The sequence below is a fragment of the Protopterus annectens genome, chromosome 5.part0 (assembly GCF_019279795.1).
Source record: "Protopterus annectens isolate FY-2018-M chromosome 5.part0, PAN1.0, whole genome shotgun sequence".
Taxonomy (NCBI): Eukaryota; Metazoa; Chordata; order Ceratodontiformes; family Protopteridae; genus Protopterus; species Protopterus annectens.
The window spans coordinates 1,325,096,597-1,325,111,007 of record NC_056735.1 but is presented as its reverse complement, the minus strand read 5'-3'; positions in this window follow the sequence as shown (position 1 = coordinate 1,325,111,007).

Genomic DNA, 14,411 nt, shown 5'->3' with positions numbered 1-14,411 from the left:
ATTATAGATATGTTTTCAAGCATTATGCAGATTTCAAGATTAAAGATGTCATTTATTTAGCTTACTACATAAAATGTCCAAGTTTTTATATAGGCATGACAAATCGTACTTTGAGAGATAGGGTCAGAGAAAATGTTTATGCTATTAATAGAGAGGATGAGGGAAATGCATAAGCAAGGCATATTTTACAGAATAATACCACACATAGATTTGTTTTTTAGTACTTGAGTTAACTTTAGGGTTCTTACAGAAGAGCATGAAGTTAAATGGATTGTTTGGATGCAGGCAGACAAGGGTTATGGCCTCAATGACAAAACAGTATTAAAGCCTTTTTTTATCTGAGAGATCAATGAAGCACTGATATATATTTTTGTTTTAAGTGATTTTCTAGTATATTTTATATACATGTATGTATATATATATATATATATATATATATATATATATATATATACATATTTTTATGATATATGTTTGCTGTAATAAAATCTAGTTATATGTTTCTAAAAGTTTTTAAATGGTTCCTCTTAGTAGGTTTTTAACTTTGTATATTTATGTATATGGATCTTTAAATATGTGAAATGTACTTAATTGGATTTTGATTAATTGATGCACTTATAAAAGGAAGTACTTTTGTGCAATTTGTTCATTAAAGTCTGATGAACTGTCCACTGAGACATGAAAGCACTTACTGAACTGGAATAAATTATTGAACTGTCGTTGCCCTATGTGCTCTCTCTTTTTTGTACTGGACTTCATATTTTTTATTGAGAGGAGCTTTATTCACCAGCCACTTGTTATATTTATCTAGTTTATATTACATAATCAAACTTTTAAAAGTTCAAACATCATATGGTTGACACCATATGATCGAACTTTTAAAAGTTTGAAAATGTAATAAAAAAAAAAAAAAAAAAAAAAATCCTACCTGAATGATTTAAATAGGGGGCAAGCTCCTCTGCACCCCCCCCCCACACTCTTTAAATATACCAAATCCGAGCTCACACTACAGTGCAGAAATGGGAAGTCTGCACATTCTGCACTGTATGGAGATCTCCGTTGAAACATTCAAACTTTTAAATGTTCGATCATATGGTATCGACCATATGATGTTCAAACATTTAAAAGTTCGACAGTATCATATAGACCTACACATTTCAGTAGCAGTAAAGGCATACTGGGTTATACGCAGAAGTTCTGTTGTTGATTTAGCAGAGCAAATAATATTTTAATCATCTACATACTGAACAACAGATCCATTTTAAGAGTGGATTGGAAGTCATTTATAAAAATACTAAAAAGAAGGGATCATGAGATAGAGCCCTAGGGAACTCCAGTAGAAGACTCAAGTAATGGAGAGAAAGAGTCGAGCCATCTAGTTGATCGTTGTCTGTCGTTTAGATAGTTGGCGAACCAGTTTAGGGTTGAGTGGCGATACCTTGATTGGAGAGTTTGCTGAGGAGTAGAGGGTGGAAGACCATATTGAAAGCTTTTGAGAGGCTGAGAAAAAGTGAGGATACAAATTTACCAGCATTTCTAGCTTGATTGACTGTGTCCATAAAGGAAATGAGAGCGGTGGTTGTGCTATGACTTGGCCTAATCCCACATTGAGTTGGGGAGAGGAGTTAGTTTAGTAGTAGGTGGTCTAAAAGTTGATAATGGATACATTTTTCTAGGATGTTAGAGATGGGGAGAGAATAGCAATGGGTTGAAAGTTAGAGATAGCTGTATTGTTGCTACCTTTATGGAGAGGCAGAATATATGTTTTTTTCTAGATAGTAAGAACACATGATTCTTGGAGGGATCTATTGAGATGTATGCTTATGGGATAGGCAATGGATCTATCTGTCATTTGGAGGTATTATGGGGATAAGTTGTCAGGGGCACTGGAGCCAGGTTAGAGTTTTAGAAGTTTAGCTATAATAGTGGTGGGTAAGGGGGAGAAAGAAAAGGTGGGTAAGAAGGGGGTTGTGGTATCATGTGAGGGGGTGATACTGGGGGGTTAGTATTAGATGTAGTTTGTGGAAAGGTAGTGGTAAGTTTAGCTATTATGTCAATGAAATGTGAGTTAAAGAGCATGGCTATTTTACTGGCAGTTTTCAATGGGAATTGGCAGTGGGTGTTATTGGTACCAGGATTGATTAGAGATGAGATGTAGTTCCAACATTTCTTTGGATTGTGTTTGTGATTTTTTTGGAGACTTAAATAATATTGTTTTCTATCATTAATGATTAAGTGCTTAGCTTGATTATGGAGCTATCTAAATTGTAGGAGATCAGTGGGGTGCTTGTACTTTTGCCAATTTTTCCATACTTTATGCCTGGCAGTCATAATTTATTTGGTGGCTCTGGAGAACCATTTGGCATGATTGGTTTTAACTATTTTTGTCTTACTGGGGCTAGCTTGTTTAAAATGTTCAGGAATATGGAGTTGAAGACCTCAACAGCCTCATCAAGGGGCAGGACCTTTACTATATTCCAACTGATGTTTCTTAGGGTTTCATTAAGAGTTATAGTATTAAAGTTGCTGAGATTTCTAGTTTATTTGTATTGGTGTTGGGATGGTATTGGGTTGGTTTTATGTAGTATAAAGGCTGGTAGGTAGTCACAAATGTTGCAGGGAAGTGTGCCTGCTACTGAAATTTTATGTGGGTCAGAGACTAGTATTCAGTCAAGAATTGATCCACTGTCTTTATTTCTGTTGGGTCTAATTGTATCTGTTATTCGCTGTGTAAAGTTAAAGAGGTTGATATTAGATGGTGGGGAGTGACTTGTGAAATTCAGCCAGTTTATGTTAACATTTCCTAGGATAATTGTCTCATTATTTATATTGTTTGATATCCAGGCAAGAATATCTTCAAGAACTGAGGGGAGGAAGAAGATGCATATTTAGGAAAGAAATAGATTCATACATTATTACTAGGCTAACTGCTTTTTAGGGGGCATTTCAAGTCTAGCCAATTACCTCATGTGAGAATCAAACCCTGCACTTTGTGTTAGTAAAGTAAACATGTTAACCATTATATCAACCTCCCAAAGAGGTTGGTATGAAGGGGAATATTATTACCTGGAGGGATGTATATGGATATAATGCAGAGATACTTAGAGTTGTTCAGTTTGAGTAGTGATATAAGTATCTTAGCTGTAGAGAATTGAGGAATAGGATTGGAATATGAGACAATGGTGAGGGTATTAGGAAAGGTTATAGCAATGCCTCCTCCTTTTTCATGGGGTTTGTCAACCCATAGACCAGTGTACCTAGGAGGAAGGAACTCTGAGTCTTTTATGTAGGGTTTTAGCCAAGTTTCAGTTGCAGCTAATATGTCTGATTTATTCAAGGACATCCAGGCATGAAACTGTTGCATTTTTGTTTCTGATACTTTGGAGAGTGATTGTTGTGAAATTAAGTGATTTATGTAGACTAGGGAGGTTGGCATTCAGGGGGTTGGATTCAAGGTTTGGATAGAAATGTCCACATACAAATATGTTAGTTTGCTTGTACAGGAAAGTTATAGGTTTGAGGTTTCTTTTTAAGTGACTGGAGATAGCTATATGGTTGTATATGCTTTTATGGAATGGGGAGTAGTTATAGTTTGGTATGTAGAAGTATTTCACATGTGTACAGGTTAGGGGATATATCTGAGTAGCTGGAGAGGGGTTGGTTTTTTATAGCAGTTGTAGATGTGATTTTTTTGAAATACACAAGTTGTGTTTATGGAAGTTAGTTGAGATAACAAGCATAGTAAAAGGACAAGGGGACAAAGCAACAAGGTAGGTGTATGGGTGATGAGCATACTGGATAAGGTGAAGTTTTCTGAGTTATTACTTTTTAGTGATAGTTTAGATATATTAATAAGTAGTATAGCTAGGAAACATGGAATGCATGGAAAAATGAGAGCACTAAAATATTATGAAGTAGTATCAAAGACTTGGCTGTTAGATTATTGGATGAGGGAGACATAGGGTTATTAACTGTTATTGGATGATTGAATGGATGGAGGAGTTAGTTGTTATTGGCTGCTGAAGAGGGGAAGGGGTTATGGTAAGATTAAATGTAATTGATGCAGGGGTGTGTGGGAATGAGGGTAGGGAAGGGGAGTGGAGTGAGCCCAAATGTAGCGAGGGCAAATAGAGCAGGCAGGTCCAGGTTGAGCAGAAATCAAGAAACAATCAGTGAGACAAGTAAATAAGGTGGAGTGTAGTTTTACAAGAGGGTACTGAGGACTTATAGCAGTGATTTAAGTAATGTAGAGAATCTTGTACAGGATGGAAGGTAAGTATACTTTAATACAGTGGTGTAGGCTAGGTTGGAGATGGAGTGGAGAGAGAGAGATTGAAAATACCAGAGCAGTAAAACATTGGGGTGAATTAAAGAGCTGGTACCCTAAATGGTTCAGTGGTAAAGATGACTTTACTGTCCAGATATTACAGGAAAGTAACCAAGAAGGAGGTTATGGTGGGGAACCAAAATCTTGAGGCAAGAGGGAAAGGGTGAAAGGGGTACTAGGACTTAAGCAATGGTGATGCATGGACAGCCATAGTCTAAACACAAGGGAAAATAGCAAATAAAATATTAGTTCTGCAGGTTCATTTATACATACAATGTTAGGGTAGAAAAGCAGTCCCAGTGCACAGCTTGAATCTAGGATGTAATAGTGGTTCCCTCTAGAGTGCAGTTAAAAACTTCACATTGATAAGGTTCCTCACAGTGTCTTTATATTTTGGTAGGCAAAGGGGAAGACATGGATGAAGTGTGATAAAAAGAAAAGAGGAGAGATTACTCAGGTAGGTTAGAGGGCAGGTAAATGATGAGGGAGAGAAGGAGAGACATAGTAAAAGGAGGAGGGAGTGATGGATAGTTTGCAGGTCAAGAAAGAGTTTGTGTAAGAGAGGAGCAGCAGGAGGAAACAGGTGCAAGTATGGGCAGTAAGGCTAGCTTTTAAGCAAGTAAGCAAATATTTCCACAGAACAATATGGTTAACTATAGGCATAAACAGTAAATATGACAACCGCCATACCCTTGTAAAAGAGTTCATCAAAAGTATAAAACTGGCAGTGACATTAGCAGGCAAAAACACCTAGTTCTTTCCTATGAAACAGATAGATAAAGTTGTGCAGTGGGTAGATATATTGTGACCAGTGTCAGCTTAACATATAACAGATAACACCATCTATTAGCACATATATGCAGTTGTTGCATGAAACCAAAGTCACAAATAAGACTAAAAAACAACCTAATGCAGAGAAGCAATAGCCAAGCACAATGTATGGGTACAGAAGTAGACAAAGCTATTACTTGTAAAACACAAGGACCTGCGATAAAAGATATTCAGAGTTCCATACAACAAACTCAGCAAGGGACTGCAGTCAATACAAGACTCAGGAGTGATAATGCTCTGATACAGAATTATCAAGCAGTACATCTATGCCTTCAATACCATTAGCAGCCTTGGCCAGAATGGTCGCGCTTAGATGCTGACTTGTATTATGCACAACAGTCAGTCCAGTTCTTACAATGTTGTTATATTAGCTGAAATATATTTTAGTGGCTGTTTTCATTCTACACAATAGAGCAAGAGTTCATTTCTTCCAAAACAAATATGAGGTTCCAAGAAGGAGCCACCTGTATTGTAGAAGACCTGGTATATAACATTCCTTTCAAAAAACATTTTAACATGGGAATGTATTGAAAGGTATCCATGGGCAGACATGCTGAAATTTTTGACAACTGTACCTTAATGGAGGAGTGCATAATGTTGGAGGATAATAGCTCACAGCAATATTGCAGAACCATACACATACCATCCTTAAGAGGGTCTTGGTTCTTGTCTTAGTACTAACTAGAAAATCATTTCCATTTGCTAATATACCAATTTCTTAGTAGCAGATATCTTTGCTTCCTTTAATACCTGCTGTATGTCTTCATAAAACATGTGCCTATAAGTTATTAAAACTTTATCATTCAGTTAGTTGTAGTTGTTTGTAGTTGGAGTGCATCAAACACCCCCTGTTTTGAGTGATTAGGTCCAGTACGTGGAGAAGCTTGAGGTAATTGCCCTTGGCAACTTCCAGATGAAGGGAGAACCTCTGTTGTCTATGCCAGAAGGAAATCACCACCATGACCTTTGGATACTCCTTCTAAATCTTCAGATTGGCACTGGATATTAGTGAAAAGGGTGGGAATTAATACAGGGGCAATCTTGTCCGAGGAAATGAAAATGCATCTGTTTCCCAAGCCTTCTTGCATAGAGTCCTGGGGCAGAAATTTTGGCAGTTGTTTGTTATGAATGCAGGAAAATAGATCTAGCTGAGGTGTTCCACATAAATGAATCAATTCTTGTAAGACCCCCCCCCCCTTATTCAATTTCTATCCATAAGGCCTGTCCTGATCCTGCTCAACTTGTCTGCCACAAAATTTCATTGTGACAGAACTTAAGATGTCTGTAGAGTAAGACTGTGTTGAAACACTTCATTCCAGACTGCCAAGTTTAGTCTGCACAGAGGGTAATATTTGGTACCCCACCCCCCATTTGTCTATGCACTACATTATTGTGGTGTTGTCTTTAACCACTTGTAATGGACTTAGGGACCACATATGATTGAGAGAGCTGAGAGCAGTTACTAATGCCAACATTTGTTTTATGTTTATGTGCTTGGTCTATGTTTTTTTATTATACAGACCATGCACTTTTACTCCCATAGACACTGCTCCCAAAGCAAAGTCTGAAGTGTCTGTAGTTGCAGACTATGCTGGAGCTGGATGGGAACGTGCATACCTGGATTCAAATAAAACTGGTCTCTCCACCAAATTAGTTCTTTTTTTACAAATCCCAAAACAGTAATGTGGAGTCTGGCTACAGGAAATTTTACAAATCACAGAAGACATGAAACCTGATATCCTGAGAAATTCCTTTGCTGAAGCTTTTGTCTGACAGGGAAAACCTCAGAAAAAGGAAATGGGTACTGACCTAGTTCTATTCCTCCACGCGGAAGAAACGCTCTTTTAACTGAGAAAGCAAATATTACCTTAAATAGTGGGTTAAAGCAACAAAACCGTCATCAAGAGATAAACAAGATACCCTAGCATGATAAATTCACACCTCAAAGTATCTCACATCTCTGCAATAAATTTCCACTACATGTCTAGATTGCCATTATCAAAGTAAACTTAGATAACTGGACGGGCAGACTCAAATTCTCCCTAGGTCTATGCTGTCTTACCCTCCTTGAGGCTGAAGGTAACTTCTAAATGGAAGTCTCTGGCTAGGCTTTTAATAGTCTGCAAGCAGGCTGCCTAGGGCTTACATTTGAACCTATTAGGATACAGGGAGCAGAGAACATACCTATCACAACTGAATAATGTCACAATTTGAAAGCTGAAAAACAGGAGAAAAAACTTTTAAACACATCACTTGAAAGTTCTTACATGTGAAAATCATGACGTGTTATTAACAATTCCCAAATCTACAACTCTACCTCATATCCATCTATAAACCTGCAAGCTTATGGAAGAAGCTTGGTATCATTTAGATGGTAGTACAGCTAGGATGGGGCATAAAGCTTTAATGGGTGTGACTGCCAGATGCTGGTCAATCTATGTGTATGCCATCATTTAAATGCCTGTATTGTATTATAGCATTTGTGGTCAAAACAGAGCATGCAGCACTCCATATGTGGTAAAAGCTGCAGAGCAGCTCTTTGCTACAAATGTAGCAAGTGTTTGCTACAAATGTAGCACATACTTTGCTACAATTTAAAAGAATAAAAGGGCCTTTTTTGACTATTCACGTTAGATTTTTTTGAGGGAGGGATGCCAGTTCAGGGGAGGCACCAAGCACAATATTAGCTATCTACACCTCTGCATTTAGTAATAAATGTGACTCATGCATGTGGAATATAAACTGGTTCAGAAGAGCTTATGGGCTGTCTGGTCTGATGCTATTATGTATTCTATTCACAGCTGATAAATATAGAAAGCAGGTAGGCAAGTCTTAGGGTAGAAGAACAAAATACTGTTAGATAATCATATACTACAAATGCAGATAATTTTATTTGATTGCTTTCTTTATTGTATTGAGGAGCTTTTCTCCCCAGGCCTCCACTGAAAATGTGCTCTGTACAGCCCAGTAGAGTTTTCCAAGTTTACACACTGCAAATAAATAAATAAATAAATAAAAGCTTTGGTAGTAGGAACAATAAGTATAAGAAGATACTCGTACCTAAATATTTGTCTCATTTACTGTGAGTGCAGGAAAATTCACAGATCCATTTCTTCATTGCTGTCTTTAGAACGAAGTATATAATTATATCTATGTTTAGCACTGCTGTGATCTTTCAGAATTTATGTGTTAATATTGCAAGGAAAATTTTCACTCATCTTGCAACATTTGTACATTTAATGAGTATGATGCACAAAGAATAAGTCTCATAACAACGTTACTAAGCATTTGTAACAGCGTATCATTAATCTTTTTTTTTTCTCCTTACTAAAGCCGTTTCTTTTAGAGACTTAGTTTCCTCACAGGAAAAAGAAAAGTTCCACAGCAGCTTTCTTTTGGCCACTCCCAGTTTCAAGTTCTGCTTGGAGATGCAATCATCACAAGCTAGACTGCAGGCTAACATTATTCTAGTGCTGTAACACCTGGAGGAATAGCTATTCTACCCACTACAGTTTATCAACTGCATACATTGCAGGCATTTTGCAATAACTGCCTACTTCACTATCATTACTACAATATTGTATCTTATCCTGTCACTTACAATCAGTGCACTTAGTTTAGTCCTCATGTCCTGTGAAACATTAAGGGGTACTGCCTCATTCAATGTGTCCATAACAAAAAAAAAAAAACAACGCAAAGCAGAAAACTGGATGTATACAGACCCCTATTTTATTATTAGTGCTTTCGTTTAAACATTTCCAAACGTCTTCAGATTTAAACGAAAGTGCTATTAATAAAATTGGAGTCTGTATGTATTCAGTTTTCTGCTTTGCATTGTTTTTTTGTTTTTAGCAGTTTTTCATTGGTTTGTTTGTTCAGTTTATTCAGTCTGTCCATACTTAGAATAATTTCCCAAAAATCCTGTTTGATATTCCAAGACTTGTAACCATGAGTCCTGAAAGAGCGAAGCTGAATCAGCAGAAGTGTGTGTGTGTGTGTGTGTGTGTGTGTGTGTGTGTGTGTGTATGTGCGTGCGTGTGCATGTGTGCGTGCACCTGTGTGTGTGTGTGTGTGTGTGTGTGTGTGTGTGTGTGTCTCAGTCTGCGTATTCTGCTAGACAGCTCATAAACATACTCATTTGCTGACATGTTGCGAATTCACTGATATGGCTGTGTAATCACCTGTTGAATCAGTAATTATTGATGAGACAGCTTTCAGAGTTTACATTACAGAAACTGCATTTGGGGTTACAAGCAGATATAACAAACTGCAGATGACTACTCAAGTGAAATTCAATTATGGTTTTCTTCATTGCTTACTATAACAATCATAAGTCCATGTTGTTACACTGCATTAAACTATAGTCAGTGAATTCAGAATGCCATGGCCTGGAAACCTATTACACTATTTTTTGCTTAGTACTGTAAGCTGTAACATATATGCCTTATTCTATAAGCCAACATATTTTCATGAGTCCATGCCCAGGTATATGTTAGTTGTTTAACGAGGTCAGAATACGGTGCTGATGATTTTGTGGCATATCTAAGAAAATTTAAGCAAACTAAGGTAGTTAAGAGCCACATAACAGAATAAATGCATAAATACTGGCTTCCTTGTCATACTCATCACAGACATTGTAGTACACTAAATACCACTCACCAAATTGTCCACCTTGCTTTTTTCATCTAATGAACAAACTCTGTTGACTGGGGTCCTTTTAGTATTGCTAAAAGGGGATTTAATGTGAATGATCATGTCCTATTACTAGACAAACTGGCTGAAAGAGGCTATACTGAGGATCAGCTAACCTGGGCTAGGAATTATCTTGAGAACAGAAGAACTAATATATACCTCAGGACCATTATTTTGACACTGCAGTGTTAATTTCAGGCTATATGATTCAACCTTTTTTCCTCTCCTTATTCATCAAAGATCTTGACATACCCATTACCAAATATATAGTAGTCCATAAAAAGAAGACAAAGGTAGCATTCATTGTTAAAATTGCTACACCTGGTGATTACATTATCTTATGTACAAAGAGACATAAAGTCATAAAATGCCAATATTTGCAAGTAGAAACTAGAACGATGTGGAAGAAAGATACCCAACAGTAGGAGCAACAGGTTTAATAAAAACAAATTTGCAAGCGTACTTAAATATGCTACCAATATATGTAACTCTTTATGAATTACAGAAGGAGGCAATTCTTGGGAACATCGCAGGTATTGAGATGAGTACTCTCAGCTAACATTAAAGATTGAAATAATACTAATTTCATGGAATTCTAATCACACCTTGACTTAAGAATGGGGTCTATTCCCATCATGGTATTAGAAATCCAAAGCACTTGGAGAAATTAAACTGAGAAAACATTACTTTACATGCCACTTTGTATATAGCTGATTTCTTAACAAAAGTACAGAGTGGTATCATCTGAGCTCAACATCACAGTATGGGCAGATATGTATACCAGAAGACTAGAGAACAGGCATTCTATTGATGAGTACAAGAGCAAAGGAGATGTTCACAACTGTGGACAGTACAAAGGCATCAAACTTCTGTCACACTGCATAAAAGTGCTGGAGAAGGCAACTGATCAATGAATATCACATCAATAGACAGTACAATGGAAGATGAGCAGTTCAAACACAGATCAGGATACAGCATAACCGACTAGATATTTGCAGTGAAACAGACAGTGGAGAAGAAGCTGGGGTGAGGAAGCCCTTGCCCATGAGGGAAAAAAAAAACATATGGGAAGGTGTCATTAGGCAGTCCAAGAAACACTGTTAGAATTAATGCAGGCTCTGTGCAATGACCCAGTAACATTAGAATGAACAGTTTCTGACTCATAGAAGGGTCTCAGTTGAAGGGCAAGTGTGTCAGTATCCACCACTAAACCCACTCCTGAAATGTTTACATGTTTGTGTTTTGCTTAATACATATTCATGCTGCACACTGCATTTACATGTAAACAAGTGTGGTTTCCTGGCTGACAACAGGGTCTATGTTAAATCATCGAATGCTTAAAAATGCGAATGATGATTTATCGAACCCATGTAAGAGAAAGCTTACAATCTCAAATGCTTAGAATAGCAATTTTAACCCAAGGGAGAAAAATTGCTGTTCCACAAAACAAACAAAAAAAAACCCCTTTAAAACATTACATAAAGTGGGGACTTTGCCCCCCCACCCCCTACTTAAATATACCAACTCCAAGATCGCACTACAGTTACGAAAATGACAAAGTAACGGAGGCGGCCAAGTGATTTCTTTCCCAGGAAAGAATTTGCTTAAATGCCGATTTGCTATTTTGCCTTTTCATGCTTTCAAGTTTGATCAAGATGCATTCAAAAGAATGCATCTTCGATCATTTAATACAAACCCTAACAACAGCACTGCCAGCCAAGAAACCATGTATAGCAATACGGATCACAGCAGACATGTACAACTGTCTACCTATGGGCAAACTAGGTCTGTGGGATTGCGCAAAATGAAAAAGTGATTACCCGGGTGAATAATATAGGAATGCATATGGTTCATATGCATTACAGGATGGTGTATACAATGCAGAGTATTGTGGAAACCCATTTCAGGCATTCTGTACAAATGTTGTGTAAATGATTCATAATGGTACATAGATTGCCATTTAAAATAAACAGTCAGGGAAAGTATGCTGTACTGAATAGGAACACACAGATGAATTGTAGAAATGAACACAGGGAAAGAAGATAGGTGAAACATCTTAATGCACAGCAGATGAGGGCAAGTAAATGAAAGACATTTGTAGCAGGAACACTAATCACACATTGACATGGTACAGTACAGACTGCACAGCGGAAATATTTATTATGTGACTGTTACACAAGGTGATATAACAATGGAGAAGATGTGGTTGTGATATAAGCATCCTGACATGAGCAATGGAGAGGACATTTGTCAGGGATGTTATATACAATCTGGGTTAGGTGCATATTGTGAAGCTGTGCAAACTGATTTGTCTGAATATGATTGTAATGTCAGCAGAAGTCTCCACCAAGTGGGACACAGTTATAGGCTCATGGACAGCAGTAATCAGAAGCATGCACAATCATGGACAATATCAGAATAATACCACCAGTAATCCCATGTCTCTGACATAACATATGTGATTCTGAGTGATCATAGATGGCTCTGCACGAACACACTTGTGTTATGACATGTCAGCAATCTATGAGGATAATCAAGCTCACCTTTCTGACACTGTAGCATCTGGTGGAGATGTTAGGAGGGAAATACCTGTATGTGACATTATGATAAATCCAGGCTAGTTGACTGGTATGCATGTCATATATATGACACAATCCACACTGTCATGAATGTAACACATGCCATCAATGTTGTCAAACAGCTATGTATGTACTGTGTACATTTTATTTATTTATTTATTTAATTGACATTTGTTTACAGGAAAGTCTGACTGGGTATGATCCTATTTTCAGGAGAGGCCCGGGGAGAAAAGCTCCACAGTACACATTAAAAAGAATTTAAAAAAATGAACAATGGTTGCAGATATTATGCCAATAACAAAGTAGTACAATTTGTGAATACAATAAAAGAAATTCAGCAAAATATAAAGCAAGCAATACAGTTGACCATACATTATACAGGTATCACACATGCATCTGGTATAACATATTGATGGGGGATCCGCACCATCAGAGAGTAATGTATATGCAATATAAAGAATACCTAGGTATGGCCAATAAGATGTGTGGGAGCTCACTGTGGTAAAGGTGTTCACTTGAGTTACACATCACTGGAAGATGTGTAGGAAGGTACATGAAGAAGTGTGAATTGTACTTATTGGTGTGATGAAGGCTGTGCATTATGGAGGTATTATGGCCCTTGATGTAGATGTCCCACACATACTCAGGAGTTGTGTTACATACAACAGAGTAGTCACCACTGTGGTCAAATGCTGGTGGACATTCCACATACCATCTACTCCAGTACATAGGTCACATACCACTTGGTCTGCTCACAGGGATGTGATGTCTACATCATCATTGGATCATGCATTTTTCATAACATAACAAATACTCCCATGTTTTTGTTTAATCTCTTGTGTCATTATAGCTGTGGCAATCTTTGGTGTGTGTTGATACTGTCTGTATTATACTAATAACACAGTTGGAGTCAATGATTGCCCACAATCTGCAGTCTTCCAAACAGCTGTTTGGACACAGGATGTGTATGTCATTCTTGACATCTGTGACTTAATTAATGGAGAGGAAAGGGCCTAACAGACAACTGTAATGTAAGGACCTGATCACGAGACTTGAGATATAGGCCACTTCACACATTCCAACATATTTAGATGCCCCATATGTGAGCCAGTAGTCTACCCATTTGATGATATAGGTGTTTATGTCCACTTGTGACAGTGCTCAGTTAATACCTCAGTGTGGATTTGTGTCAAATGCTTGGTCTGGTCAAGTTCCACAGGCTGATAGTGTTATCATCATATCATCATGCATGCCCTCAATGACCTTTTTGAGAACATCTAACTATCTTGGCTTGGCTTGGCTTAACAGATGTAGCAGACATGGATGTAGCATTAAGAACTCATACATGTCTTTGCACACAGCCAGGACATTACCAGTGTCCATTTAGAAATGGTCCATGATTATATGTATGTCTACCTCACAGATGAGGAGAGTCAGGATGTGTCTATACATGTATGCCTCAGGTGCTGTCCCCCGCTCAGATGGATGCATGTTAATGTACACCCTTCTATGGTGACATATTCCATCTGGATGCTGTGTTGAATTGTGGATCTAATCATGTCAGGTAGGTGTATGTTCTGAGTCATGCTATAGGCAATCTGTGCTGTTGTCACAGCCCATTGATTATGCGTGATAGGCCTGGATAAAGGTAAGACAGTGCATACTGCCTATTTTCATCTTGCCTAGAATTTAGACACAATCCTCCACTCAGCTATCATTGAGAAACTCTCCTAGCTAGGGATTGACCCTTACATCACTAGATATTTAGCCAATTGGGACACTGACAGAAAACATACTGTGAAAGTTGGTGAATCAACCTCTACTAGTATAGCTGTCATCAGTGGCATACCACAAAGATCTATGCTGGGACCTTTACAGTTTGGAATCTATTTCTTGGCAGTCCAGGCTAAAGTATATGGCATTTGGCTTACAAAGGTTGCTAATTATTGCATACTGGGTGCAATCACTGAGTTGACCAATGA